This window comes from Balaenoptera musculus, chromosome 8 (genome assembly GCF_009873245.2).
Source record: "Balaenoptera musculus isolate JJ_BM4_2016_0621 chromosome 8, mBalMus1.pri.v3, whole genome shotgun sequence".
In the NCBI taxonomy this organism is placed as follows: Eukaryota; Metazoa; Chordata; class Mammalia; order Artiodactyla; family Balaenopteridae; genus Balaenoptera; species Balaenoptera musculus.
The window spans coordinates 53,634,974-53,648,404 of NC_045792.1; the positions used below are offsets into that span (position 1 = coordinate 53,634,974).

Here is a 13,431-nt window from a genome sequence, read left to right on the forward strand (position 1 = left end):
ACCGCCGGACCCCCGGCGACGCCGGGCGCGCTTCTCCCAGCGCTGAGCGGGAGGGAGCGCGCCCCTTGCGCTTTGACAGGGGCTTTGACGTGGGAACCTTGAGGTGTTTTCCTTACCCGCTCTTAAAACTGTAAAGCCGGCAGCCTGGAAAGACCGCTAAAGCTCTTCTCGACCAACCACCTCGTTTTTAATTTGTGGGGCGACTGAGAAGACGGGAAGTGACGGAGGTGCAGCGCGGAGGTCGGGGGTGGGGCTGGGTGGTGGTTTGGGGGGAGTAGATTTCAGAGCGAACCAGGGCTTGACCTGTGTGAAGAAGGGCAGGCAACTGGGTCTTCTTGAGCCTTAGTTTTTTTCACCTGCCTGTGACGTTTACCTCGTAGAGTTGTGGGTCAGACGACCCACCTCATCGATTTGTTTTTAAAAAAGTATGGAAGGCAAGTAGCACAGAGCCTGGCAGACAGGAAGTGTTCAAGAAGTGCTAGGCTGAAGTTGAAAGAGGACATCTTGCCACCACCCCTCACTCACAACAGCTCGCCCACCTTGGGCGGCCCTTTGTGGGTGCAGCTGGGAGGGAATGTCTGGGATTCCTCAGACCTTGCACCTGTCGTGGTTTTCTGCTAATGGAATGGGTGTCATGGTTTAGTTGGGGGAGAGGGGTGCAAATTTCTCAGCACCCTCCAGCCTCAGTTCTGCCTCCCCTGGGCTCTGCTGAGACACAAGTCCACATTTCTGAGGGCTGGAGAGAAGTGAGAGAAGAGCTAAAATGAGAGGAATAATTAGCCCGAGCTTCAAGTGATAGAGCGCTTGGAAGGTGTTCTTGAAACCACTAGGTGGCATCTCTGGGGGGCTCCAAGGAGCCCGGGTCCTTTCTGTCTCGTCACGGAAAGAATTCAGCCAGAGGCAAAGTGATAGATAAGAAGTGATTTATTAGAATAGGATGCTTGTGAGGCTTACAAGTGGGCAGGCGAGAGGATGCTGTGCCCTGAGAACTTAGTGGGCTACAATTTTATAATCAAAGGAAAAGTGGGGAGGGGGGAAAACCCCACCTTCTTCCTCATTCTTCAGTAGACGCCAAGCTTCCATCATCAGCTCCTCCTGCAGGTTGGGCAGGGGAGTTTTCTTGTCCCTACATGGTCAAGCCAGGACTGTCATGGCACTATGGAAAAATTATTTCAGGTCTCAGTACAGTGAGGGTCTTTCACTTTGAAATGTCACTTTTCCATAAAGTATTGTTTTTTATGTGTGCAGAGAGTATGTCCTAGGGGTCATTAACTTACTGAGTTCACTGGGCAGGATGTGAGTCTCATGCCACCATTGTTTTATTGTTTTGGGTCATGTCTCCTGCTTCTGCTGCATGGTTTTGTTGCTACGCAAGCCTGCTTGGTTTCGTGGTTAAGCAAACCTGCTTTCTTGAGTGATCATTAACTTACAGGGGTCTCCCATATTTTTTCTTTACTTACAATCCCCTAGTGGGATTAACTATTTAATTACCTACTTAGTCCCTTTACTCCGTCCCTATCATTCTTGCTGATTCTCCTCAGCTTTCCTTCCCAATCTCAATTTGTCCTCTAATAACTAATGAAAGTTCTCTTCATAACTCCCAAGTTTTCTGTGGTGCCAATAGGCATTCTTTGAATTAAAAAGATAAATTCTTTCAGAAAACACACAAACTGTGTAGAAGATGAAGTCTTTCCTCTTTCCTGTGTTGGTGCCTGACAGGAAAGAATTTAGAGTAAATTAAAACTATTGTCTGCTCACTGCTGTTGAAAGAGGTTGCTTTTAAATCAATACTGTGAGTGTAACGCTTTTATCGCTCCCCTTTACTAGAAGTCACTTGAGTTTTAGTTAATGTGAATATATTTTGTTTACTGCTCTGCTGATAATTCACTTTTACTAGCACAAGCCATGTAGAAAACTAGCCTTTTGGACTTTGATTAGAAATTTTAATAACATTATAATATACATTGTTATTAAAAGGATTTTGGTAATTCTTTCAATTAAAGAACAAGGCGAAAATAAACCCAATTAATTACTTGTGATTATTTCACATCACATGAATCTCTGTTTTCAGAAACAAAAAATCACTAATTAATCCACCCCATTTCCTTCAACATAAATGTTTGTTGGTATGGGTGACAGAGCTGCATCTTGCAAACCCAGATCTCAAAATTCCAGTTCTAAGACCAGTGTCTTCATGAGGAAGAACGACTCTTCCATAGGTTGGAAGATTAGAAGAGTCTGGCTTCCTCAGCAATGTTGGCCCCATTTTAACCACTTTGCTTCTGTGCATTTCAGAGATATCATGTTTCTGTGAGGCAGGAAGTACATAATACTAGGTTTGGTGAAAGCACTGGATTTAGCATTTGAAAATGAGGGTTTGCATCTTACGCTATGCTTACTGTGAGATCTTGAGGAAATTGTTAAATCATTAAACTTCTCTGAGCTTCAGTTTCCTCATCATAATATTATGGTAAATAACTAGGGTTTTGTTGTAAAGATTGAATGAGACAATACAGATGAAGTGCTTTGTAAAGAGTTATTACAAATGTTTATTGAGATGTAATCACATACATAAAATTCACCCTTTTAAGTGTACACTTTAGTGGTTTATTATATTCACAAAGTTGTGTAACCACAAATTATCAATAGTTATTTGAGTGGGATTCTTAGAAATGAAGTCCTAAATTTATAATGCGACTGTCTATATAATCTTTGCCATGAATTATTTAAATATAATATGAAAACAGTTATGTCTTATTATTATATACACTGCTTCCTATGTGGAGAGGAAACCCAAAACTATAACTTTAAAGAGGTCCATAGCAATCAGTGGATCCTAAAATGGAAGATTACTTATCTAGTGCTCTATCACAATATCAGTTAAATTTTTGTGAGAACTTTTTGCTTCTATCTCAGTAAGTATGTTTACTTCCTTCCTTCCTTCCTTCCTTCCTTCCTTCCTGCTTCCTTTATTCTTTCCTCCCTCCCCGCAATCCCTTCCTACCTCACTCCTCCCTCCCTTCCTCCCTCCCTTCCTTCCTTATCTTTTTGGCTGTGCTATGCTGCTTGCTTGGGATCTTAGTTCCCCAACCAAGGATCGAATCTGGGCCCATCAGTGAAAGCACCGTGTCCTAATCACTGGACTGCCAAGGAATTCCCTATCTTCCTGTTAATTCTAATTTCAGTTAAAAAAAATATTTGTTGAGCCACAGACATTAAAAAGACAGTCTGCCTCAATAACACAATCTTATAATAATATGTGATATTTATTGAGCACTACTTTGTGCCAAACATTGGATATTATTATTAGCCTTGCTTTACATAGGTCGAGAGAGGATTAAAAAAAAATAGAGCAGATATCATTTAATATGGTGGAAGAAGAAGAGTGCAGGTAAATTAAAATTATTTTAAGGCATCACCAATGCTTTAAATTTGGACTAATTGAATCAGCATATAATGGATAAGATCAGATTTTTACAGAAGTTGGCTTGTTTGAAAAAGCCCTCTAGATTGTCTTTTTCCTTTTGCTCTGATTTCATTTTATGTACTAATTTGACTTCCCATGCTTCTTTTGTTCTCTACATCTGTGTCTCTATTTCTGCCTTGCAAACTGGTTCATCAGTACCATTTTTTCTAGATTCCACATATATACGTTACTATATGGTATTTGTTTTTCTCTTTCTGACTTACATCACTCTGTATGACAGTTTCTAGGTCCATCCATGTCTCTACAAATGACCCAATTTCGTTTTTTTTATGGCTGAGTAATATTCCATTGTATATATGTACCACATCTTCTTTATCCATTCGTCTGTCAATGGGCATTTAGGTTGCTTCCATGACCTGGCTATTGTAAATAGTGCTGCAATGAACATTGGCCCATGCTTCTTAATACCAGGAAAAAGGAGCCTTGGAGAGAGGATACAAGAATTTCAACTATCAGGAAAGAATATGATTTACATTAAATAATTAAATGATATTTCAGTTCATGCTTAAGGGACTAAATCATTTTTTTAACTTTTAATTATGAGAATTTTCTAACATATACAAAAGCAGAGGGAATATATAGTAAATTCCTATATAGTTTTCACTATATATACTATTCAATGATTATCAATACTTTGCCAATTTTGTTTCATTTATTCAAAGTTTTGGTGGGGAGGAGGTTGGAGTATTTTAAAGCAAATTCTATACATCTTGTCATTTTTCCTGGATATCTCTTGTGTCCCCCTCCCAGTCCACTCTTTCTCTGCCTCTCATCCCTGCTCTGATTCCCTTGAGGCTTATCTGTACAGAATGCAGATAAGTACTGCATTACCCAATAGCATAAGGACTTCCTTACCCAATAGCATCTAGTTGGGTTCTGCTAATGGATAGTATCACCAGGAGCTTAATACCTTGAGGTACTATTCTTCTGGCTCCCTTTCTGAGGGTTTGTGGCAGCCAGGTGTATCCTTGGACCAAATGTCACAACTTCTTGTCACAAGACTTCTCTGTCTCTGGGTTCTGATAACCACACCCTTTCCTCACCCCTAGGCCTAGGGGTGTTAACAGTTGTTGTTACTAGTCCAGGGGTACTGTGTTATCCCTTCTAGTTTCCCTGCAGTCTTCCTGCATCTTTGAAAAGGATCCTTTTTATTAAATTCTCTTTAAATTACCTGATTTGATTACTACTGTTTTCTACTAGAAACCTGACTGAAACGTCATTTTACACATAAATACTTGAGGGTGCATCCCTAATTGATAAAGATTTATTTTTAAAAAAGTAAACACTATGTTACTATCACATGTAACAAATTAACGATACTTTCTAAATATCATTTAATACCCAGTCCAAATTCACATTTCTCCAATTGACTAAAAACATGTCTTTTGGTTTAAGATCCAAACAAAACCCATTCTTTAAAAATTATTGTGCCTCTTAGTTTTCTTTAGTCTATGTTGTTGATTTATTGGAGAAACCAAGTCATTTGTTCTGTAAAATGTCCCACATTCTGGATTTGGCTGACTGCTTCTACATGGTGTCATTTAACTTTTTCCTCTATCCCTTGCATTTCCTTCAAACTGGTGGCTACATTTAAATGTTTAATTAAGTTTAGTTTCTTTCTTTTCTATTTTTTTAAGGCAAAATACTTCATAAGTGTCACTGTGTACTTAAGGCATATAATGTATGCCTACTTTTGGTAATACTAAGATTGATCAAGTGGTTTATAAATATACCATCAGTCTTCCACTTTTTAGTATCCATTATTTTCATAGCTCTATTAACTTATTAGGGGTTGAAAATTAGTGATTTTCTGAATCCCTCATTCCTTTTCCTTTATCAGCTGAATTTCTTCTATAAAGAAGAATTTTCCCTTAGTAACAATTTGGTCACTCTAAAATTCAGTTTGTAAAGGAAATCCAGGATTTAATCAATATCCTTTATTAATATTCAGAATAATGAGTTAGTGCCCCAGCAGCCTTTAATTATGACTAATTACCTTGTTACCATGATGAACGCATGGATTTTTATATATTTGATATGTTTCAATACATTTAATCATTATTATTTTTGATATGCTATTTATTATTTCTATGTTAGGTCAGTGAGGGCCCCTTTTCATTGATTTCTTTAGGCCTTTATTGGATTTTATTAGTGTGATAAAGTTTAACTTTAGGAGAAGAGAGAGCTCAACTCTGGATACTGATCCACTTGTGTTTTCAGACCTGCAACACTGAGAAATAACCCTAGACTGTGGTGGATTCATCAAGGTGACCCTCAATAGAGACCAGTCATCTAGCCTCCCTTGCTTATACATTCAGTTATTCACTCAATAAATGTTTTTTTTGAGGACCTACTCAGTGTAGCATACCCTGTTAGCTTTGGTGAAATAACAGTGAAGATGTAGTCCTTGATTTTACCTAGCTTACAAGAGGGAACAAAAGGGAGAAGAAAAACTAAAATATAGTGTAAAACTACTGTGGTTAAAGGAGGACATTACTCTGTAGGAGCACAGGGAAGGGCCTCCTACTCAAACTTAAGGAAAGGCTCCTTGGAAAAAGAGTCATTCTAGCTGATCCCTTTAGGATAAGTAGGAGCTAAAAGGTCAAGAGAAAGGAAAGAGAGACAGAGCCACTGCAGTTTGTAAAATCCCGGAGAGAAAGCCCAGGGTGGTCAGGGTACTCTAGGCTGGGGTGTGAAGAGGGAAGTAGCAAGACATCAAGGTTAAATGAGATAATGCTGTACTGGTTAAGTACTAAAAAGTACTTAGTACATGGCCAGCACATAGTTAGTGCTTAATAAAGTCTAATATATAAAAATGGAGTTCAAGCAGATGAAAGTTATATAATGATGAATTTTGCACTGAGGCCTCACATAAGATAAAGAGAAATGAAGGCGAAAGAAAACCTCACCAAAATTTAGAATTACGTTACAGTGGCATCTGTAAACAGAGAGGGAGATAGGATGTTTAAGAGCTTGTAAAGGCAAGTACTTCGGCTTGATGTTATCAGGGACAGAAACTTTAAAACTCTGAACGTTAAGGAAGAGATTTGAGTCATTACATTAAAAAAACTATTTTGTAACAATCTCAAGCTTACAGAAAAGTTGCAAGTATATACAAAGAACTGTTTTTTCCTGAACCATTTGAAAGCAAGTTGCTGATATTATTATGATGTCCCATTAACCCAAATATTTTAATGTTTATTTCCTCAAACAACAACATACTCCTATGTAACCACAGTAAGATCAACTAAATCAGAAAATTAACATTGTTTACATTTCTACCATCTATCCCTCAGACTCGATTCAAGTTTGGCCAATAGTCCCAGCACTGTCCTTTATAGTAAAAAGATTCAGTTCAGAATCATGCATTGCATTTACTCATTATGTCTCATTAATCTCCTTCAGTCTGGAAAAGTTCCTCAGTCCCTCCTTGACTTTCAGACCTTGACAGTTTTGAGGATTACAGGTCAGTTATTTTGTAGCACCTCTCTGAATTTGGGTTAGTCTGATGTTGCCTAGATGTTAGTTTCAGGTTATGTATCTTTGACAGGAATACCACAGAAGTGATGGGATGCTCTTCTCATTGTATCCTATCAGATGACATGATTTCAGTTTGTCCTATTACTGATGTTAATTACTTTTGAGCTCCTGATGAAGGTAGTGTCTGCCAGGTTTCTATACTGTAAAGTTGCTCTTTTCCCATTGTGTGGAGGGAAGGTTCATCAAACTTTACATTTATTTGAACAAAAAAAGTATTGATAACTTACAAACAGCTGAAGTGCTCAGGCCCTGTGATCTAGTATCATGGGGGTGGGAGAGGTGAGTATCTCTATTTTCATATTTTTCTAATAGAAGAAAAGAAAAGCAATGTTTCTGTAACTTCTTAGAATTCAATATGACAATCTCCAATAATTAATAAATACGAATTTTGTTGTTGATGTGGAATTATTTTAGAACTTTGTTTTTGTGAATTTCAGTGAAAATAAAACAGATATCTGAGGAAAAAATGAGACAACCTCAGATTTAAAAAATAAAATTAGCTTCCCTATTTTCAGTAAAATAGAGACTGGGAGCAGGGAAATCTTTTCATCTCAGTCCATCATGACAGCAGAAAATCAGGGCTTGCTAATGTCGATGTTGTACAACCTGTCGTCAATGTTGGGAACTGACATCTATAGTCTGAGGACACCTATGGAGTGATTCTCTGATCATCCTAGAGGATATGAAAGGGATTAGGAGATAGCACAAGCACAGTCACTGCAATCTGTCTGAGAAACACTGGTCCTGCATATATGCCTTTTTTAAAAAATATATAAATGATTAGTAAACTGATAGAAATCAAAAAAGAAAAGAAAAGAAAAAAAAAAGTTTCTGAATGGAAAGATGGAAAGAACTCTGAAATTGGAATCAGGTTGAGTACTAGGTGCAGTTCTGCCACTGTATAAGTCTGCTAAGACTGACATTACAAAATACCATAGACAGGGTGGCTTAACAACTGAGGTTCCTATTTTCTTACAATTCTGGAGACTGAAAGTCCAAGACTGTGGTGCCAGAGTTAGTTTCTGGTGAGATCTGTCTTCCTGGCTTGTAGACGGTGGCCTTCTCACTCTGTCCTCACATGGCTTTCCTCTGTGTTCTCACTGAGAAAGAGAGAGATCTTTGGTGTCTTCTGCTCTTCTTAAAAGGACAGCAGTCCTATCAGATTAGAGGTCCAGTCTTTTGACCTCATTTAACCTTCACTACCTCCCTAAAGGTCCTATCTCAAATATAGTCACACTGTGGGTTAGGGCTTCAACATATGAATTTGGGGGGAGGGAACACAATTTGGTCTATAACAGCCACTAAGGAATGACTACTGCTTTGTGCTTCCATTTTCTCTATCAGGGGTCCCAGCTGGAGCCTATGCTGTATGTCCTTAGGATTCAAGCATTGCTGGAGGACTGGTAGAGCAGGACTTCAGGACTCTATTTATATGTAGCTCCTGGAGTATCTTAGGAAAGAAGCCATCCTAAGAGAGAGCTGAGTCCCCAAGCCTGGTTCAAGGATGTGAGCCACTGTCAGAAAGGAGAAGAAATGGTGAAAGCATCATGGTCTCTGTCATTTAGATCAGCCTCCAGCTCAGCCTTCATGGATTCATGCCTCTGTCATAAGGTAAAAGGGCTGCAATTGAAAAAGAAAAATTCAAACTAAAGGGAAACACCCATTCAGTGGAATACTATTCACTGAGAAAAAGGGATAAGCTAGTCACAATAGCCAAAAGGTGGAAGCACCCAAATGTCCATTGACAGATGAATGGATAAGCAAAATGTGGTAAAACATACAATGGAATATTATTCAGCCTTAAAAGGAAGGGACTTCTGACGTATGCTACAAGTTGGATGAACCTTGAGGACATTATGTTAAGTGGAATATGTTAGTCACAAAAGACAAATACTGTAAGATTCTACTTACATGAGGGACCTAGAGTAGTCAAATTCATAGAGACAGAAAGCAGAACGGTGGTTGCCAGGGACTAGGGGAAGGAGAAATGGGGAGTTATTATTTAATGGGCATAGAGTTTTAGTTTTGCAAGATAATAAGAGTTCTGGAGATGGATGGTGAATTGCACAATGATATGAATATATTTAATACCACTAAGTGTACTTAAAAATGGTTAAGATGGTAAATTTTGTTATGTGTATTTTACTACAATTAAAACAAAAAAAATTTTTTTAAAGAAATAAGTTATCAAGCTAAGCAAAAACATGGATGAATCTTGAATGTATATTGCTAAATGAAAGAATCAGGTCTGAAAGGCTATGAACTATATGGTTCTGTTAATAGGACATTCTAGATAAGGCAAAACTATAGAGCCATAAAATACATTAGCAGAGATCAGTAGGGATTCAATGGTGAGGAGGATTGAATAGATAAAGCACAGAAGATATTTTACAGTGGTGAAACCATTTTGTATAATACCGTAATGATGGATATATGATACCATGCATATACCCATAGAACCTTAATATATGCAAAATTTTTAAATAATTTAGGAGATTGGAGGGTCCCAAGATGGAATAAAGGATGGGACAAAATAATCTAACTATATTATAAATCTATGAAACATGAGACTTCCCTGGTAGCGTAGTGGTTAAGAATCCGCCTGCCAGTGCAGGCGACATGGGTTTGAGCCCTGGTCCGGAGAGATCCCACAAGCTGCGGAGCAGCTAAGCCCATGCGCCACAACTACTGAGCCTGAGCTCTAGAGCTCATGAGCCACAACTACTGAGCCCATGCACCACAACTACTGAAGCCCATGCGCCTAGAGCCCGTGCTCCGCAACAAGAGAAGCCACTGCAATAAGAAGCTCGCGCACCACAACGAAGAGTAGCCCCCGCTCGCCACAACTAGAGAAAGCCCGCGTGCAGCAACAAAGACCCAATGCAGCCAAAAATAAATAAATAAATTTATTTAAAATAAATAAATCATTCAATCAATCTATGAAACAGCCTTACTGACGGGGGTGGGAGAAAACGTACTGACCCAAGTAACTTTGGAAATGAGTGGAGTCTGTAAAATTAAATGCCAAAGGAACTGTACATCAGCACTGTACTCTAGTTGAAAAAGTTGTGTACCCATGTGGTATAAGTTAACAATTCTGAATTCAATATATATATATATATATATACTGGAACTGAATAATTAAGTAAATGGATGGCAGATTGTGGGAGCCAGGTTTCTCACTGTTGGAGTGGGAGTTTACAGATAATCAAGGGGAGGAGGCTAGAAAGCTCCATATGGTAATGAATTACAGTTGGAGATATCAGTATGAACTCATGTGTAGCTTAATATAGATACAGATGTTACATACAGAGATATTTATAGTTATGTGTGTATATATATGGGTTAGTATACACACATACATTTCCTTACGTTGTCAGCTGGGAGGGCCTAGAAGGAAGAATACCCCAATAGCAATGGTGTACCTACTGCCCAGATCTTGGTTTCTAATACCATTCTCCAATAAAAGGAACCAGGACTCCTTGGAGAAATGGCTGATTCAAGGACTGGGGCAGGGAATATACAGGAGCATCTGTAATGCCAGAACATCTTTTAGTGCCAGAAAGTAAAAGTTCTAAAAATAAAAGAAAAAAGATGGCGCTATGTCAAAGGGACATGGTAGCCAACTGAAAGAGCTGACCAAAGTGACCATTTAAGAAATACAATAAATAAAGTAGTATTGGATTATACCCAAAGTATACATTAATTATCCATAAAGCCACACTGATATACATAAATAATTGAATAAATAAATAAATGGGAGGGAATATAAAAATCTCCAGTGTAGAAGAATTCCAAATAATTTATGTAGATACTCTGCCTTCAAGGAGGCTGGGCATAGCTCCTCACTGGTTAAGTGTGGGTTTTGCACATTGACTTCCTTTCAAAAGACTAGTCTGGAAGAGGGGGAGAGAGGAAGACTGAAAAGAGTAACTTTGCAGTGGAGAAACCTGACAAACACTTCCTCAGCCAGATGATCAAGGTTAACCTCAACAGTGATGTCATGTTGATAGTATGTACCCTTGATATGAGGTAATGAGAATGGCACTTTACTTCTGTGGTTTCCTTCCCAAAACATATAACCCCAATCTAATCATGAGAAAAACATAAGACAAATTCCAATTGAGGGACATTCTGCAAAATACTTGACCAGTATTCCTCAAAACTGTCAAGGTCGTAAAAAATAAGGGGAGTCTGAGAAACTGTCATAGCCAAGAGGAGCCTAAGGAGGTATGATGACTAAATGTAGTGTATCTTGGAAGGGACCCTGGGACAGCTAAAGGACATCAGGTAAAAATTAAGGAAATACGAGTAAAATATGGATTTAGCTAATAACATTAATATTGGTTCATTAATTATGACAAATGTTCCATATTAATGTAAGATGTTAATAATAGAGAAAATTGGGTATAGGGTATACAGGAACTCTCTGTACTGTTATTTGTAATTTTTCTGTAAATCTGTAACTTTTTTTGTTTTTTAAAATCTATGTTTTAAGTAAAAAGTTTATTAAAAATAATAAATAGGGACTTCCCTGGTGGCGCAGTGATTAAGAATCCGCCTGCCAATGCAGGGGACATGGATTCAAGCCCTGGTCCGGGAAGATCCCACATGCCGCGGAGCAACTAAGCCCGTGCGCCACAACTACTGAGCCTGCGCTCTAGAGCCCGCGAGCCACAACTGCTGAAGCCCGCACGCCTAGAGCCTGTGCTCCACAACAAGAGAAGCCACTGCAATGAGAAGTCCACGCACCGCAACAAAGAGTAGCCCCCGCTCACTGCAACCAGAGAAAAGCCCGCGCGCAGCAACAGAGACCCAATGCAGCCAATAAATAAATAAATTTATAATTAAAAAAAAAATAATAATAATAAATAATATATCATACACACAAAATAGAAGTTGCTCTTAATTTTTTTAAATGAAATTGGAACACCAGGAAGTTTCAGCAGAGCTTGGAGTTGGCACTGGTGGTTTTGGCAATGTTAAGAGAAGGTGAAGTCCTCAGCAACGGGTTTAGAAAGGAAAGGCCTCAAGTAGGACCTTAATAGCCTTGGGGCAGGCACATGTGGGCAGGTACCAGAGGTCCATCGGCCCTTTAAGCCTCAATAGAAACAGTGGGGTTTCTGCAGAGAGCAAGAGCTAGAGCAAGTTGGAAAAAAATGGTGAAGACAGGAGCTCTGCAGGTGAACTTGGGGCTTCACAGAACAAGTTGAGAGAAAATAAGGAAGTTTGGCTTTCCTGCAGAATGAATGGAAGCAGAGCCAAAGAACCACTGTTTTGTAGCTGTTGTTGCAGCCCTTTATTTACTGTGAAGGATGCTGTTGCCTGAAAAACTGGGGTCTACAAAATAAGGGTACTTATTGCTATAAAAGTACAATATAAAATGCAAAATATAAAAATCTATAAAATACACACACACACAGTAAATGCAACTTAATGACCTGAGTCAAAGAGTGTATTTTTTTATATAAAGCTTAAAAACTAACATAATACACAGATACCAGAAATCCCTTTTATTATACTTAATCTATTAGAAATATAAACCTCAACCAACTGGTTTTTCAACTCCCTTTTGTCTCTAATGATGGGACTGGTGGTTTGAACATATGCCTAAATTTCTAGTATTGGATTTAACTGGACAAGCCTGATTCTTGCCAGGATTATAAACTCTTTGAATTCTGGTTATGAGAGCTACCTCTTTCTGAATTTCACTCCACCTAACTTCCCATTCACTGTTCCCTTTCTGAGGTTCAACTAGCTATTTCATCTTTAATCAACTTCTCTTACAGTGTGTATTGTGACTGGCTCTTCCCTGTTAAAAGTGAGATTTGTGTTTTTCAGTAGGATTAATTCTTCCCTTATCTGTAGATGGTGAACAATCTAACTGGATCTATCAAGACACCCCTACCCCAGAACAAGTCTTGCTCAATGAAGATTATGGACAGAATGGCTAATTAATAGGCTCTTACCACCATGGAGTCTTCATTCATTCAATAAGTATTTATTGAGAATCAGTTAGGTGCCAGCCAGTCTGCTAGCAATGAGTAGATACTATCCCATTACTCTTGGTGTTTGGCTATTGAGAAAGAGAGGATAATACTACATAATGATTAAATATTATGCATATTAAGTTAGGAGAATATTGTGCTGTCATTCCTAAGACTATGGTTTTTAATCTTTTTTTTTTTGAGGGAGTCATAGACCCCTTGAATCTTGTCAATGTCATGAACACTTGCCCCAGAAAACAAATATATCCTCAAAACTTACCAATAATTTTAAGTTGTTCATGGATCCTTTGAAGCCCTTTCATGAATTCTGGGTTTAGAATTCCTACCCTAAATGATAAACGCCAAAATCGGATGAAACCACAAGAAGCAGGCATTCTAAGATATATGGAGGGGAAG

The 13,431-nt window shown here is 38.5% G+C and overlaps 1 long non-coding RNA gene across 1 annotated transcript in view; it reads left to right on the top strand.

Annotated features, from left to right (window-relative positions):
* The first annotated feature begins 140 nt into the window (after positions 1–140).
* LOC118898866 overlaps positions 141–13,431 on the top strand; it is a 76,162-nt gene continuing 62,871 nt past the window's right edge. Inside the window, exons 1-2 of the long non-coding RNA XR_005020844.1 lie at positions 141–227; positions 8,372–8,638. This is a non-coding gene — a long non-coding RNA (uncharacterized LOC118898866). The remainder of the gene's footprint in view (positions 228–8,371; positions 8,639–13,431) is intronic.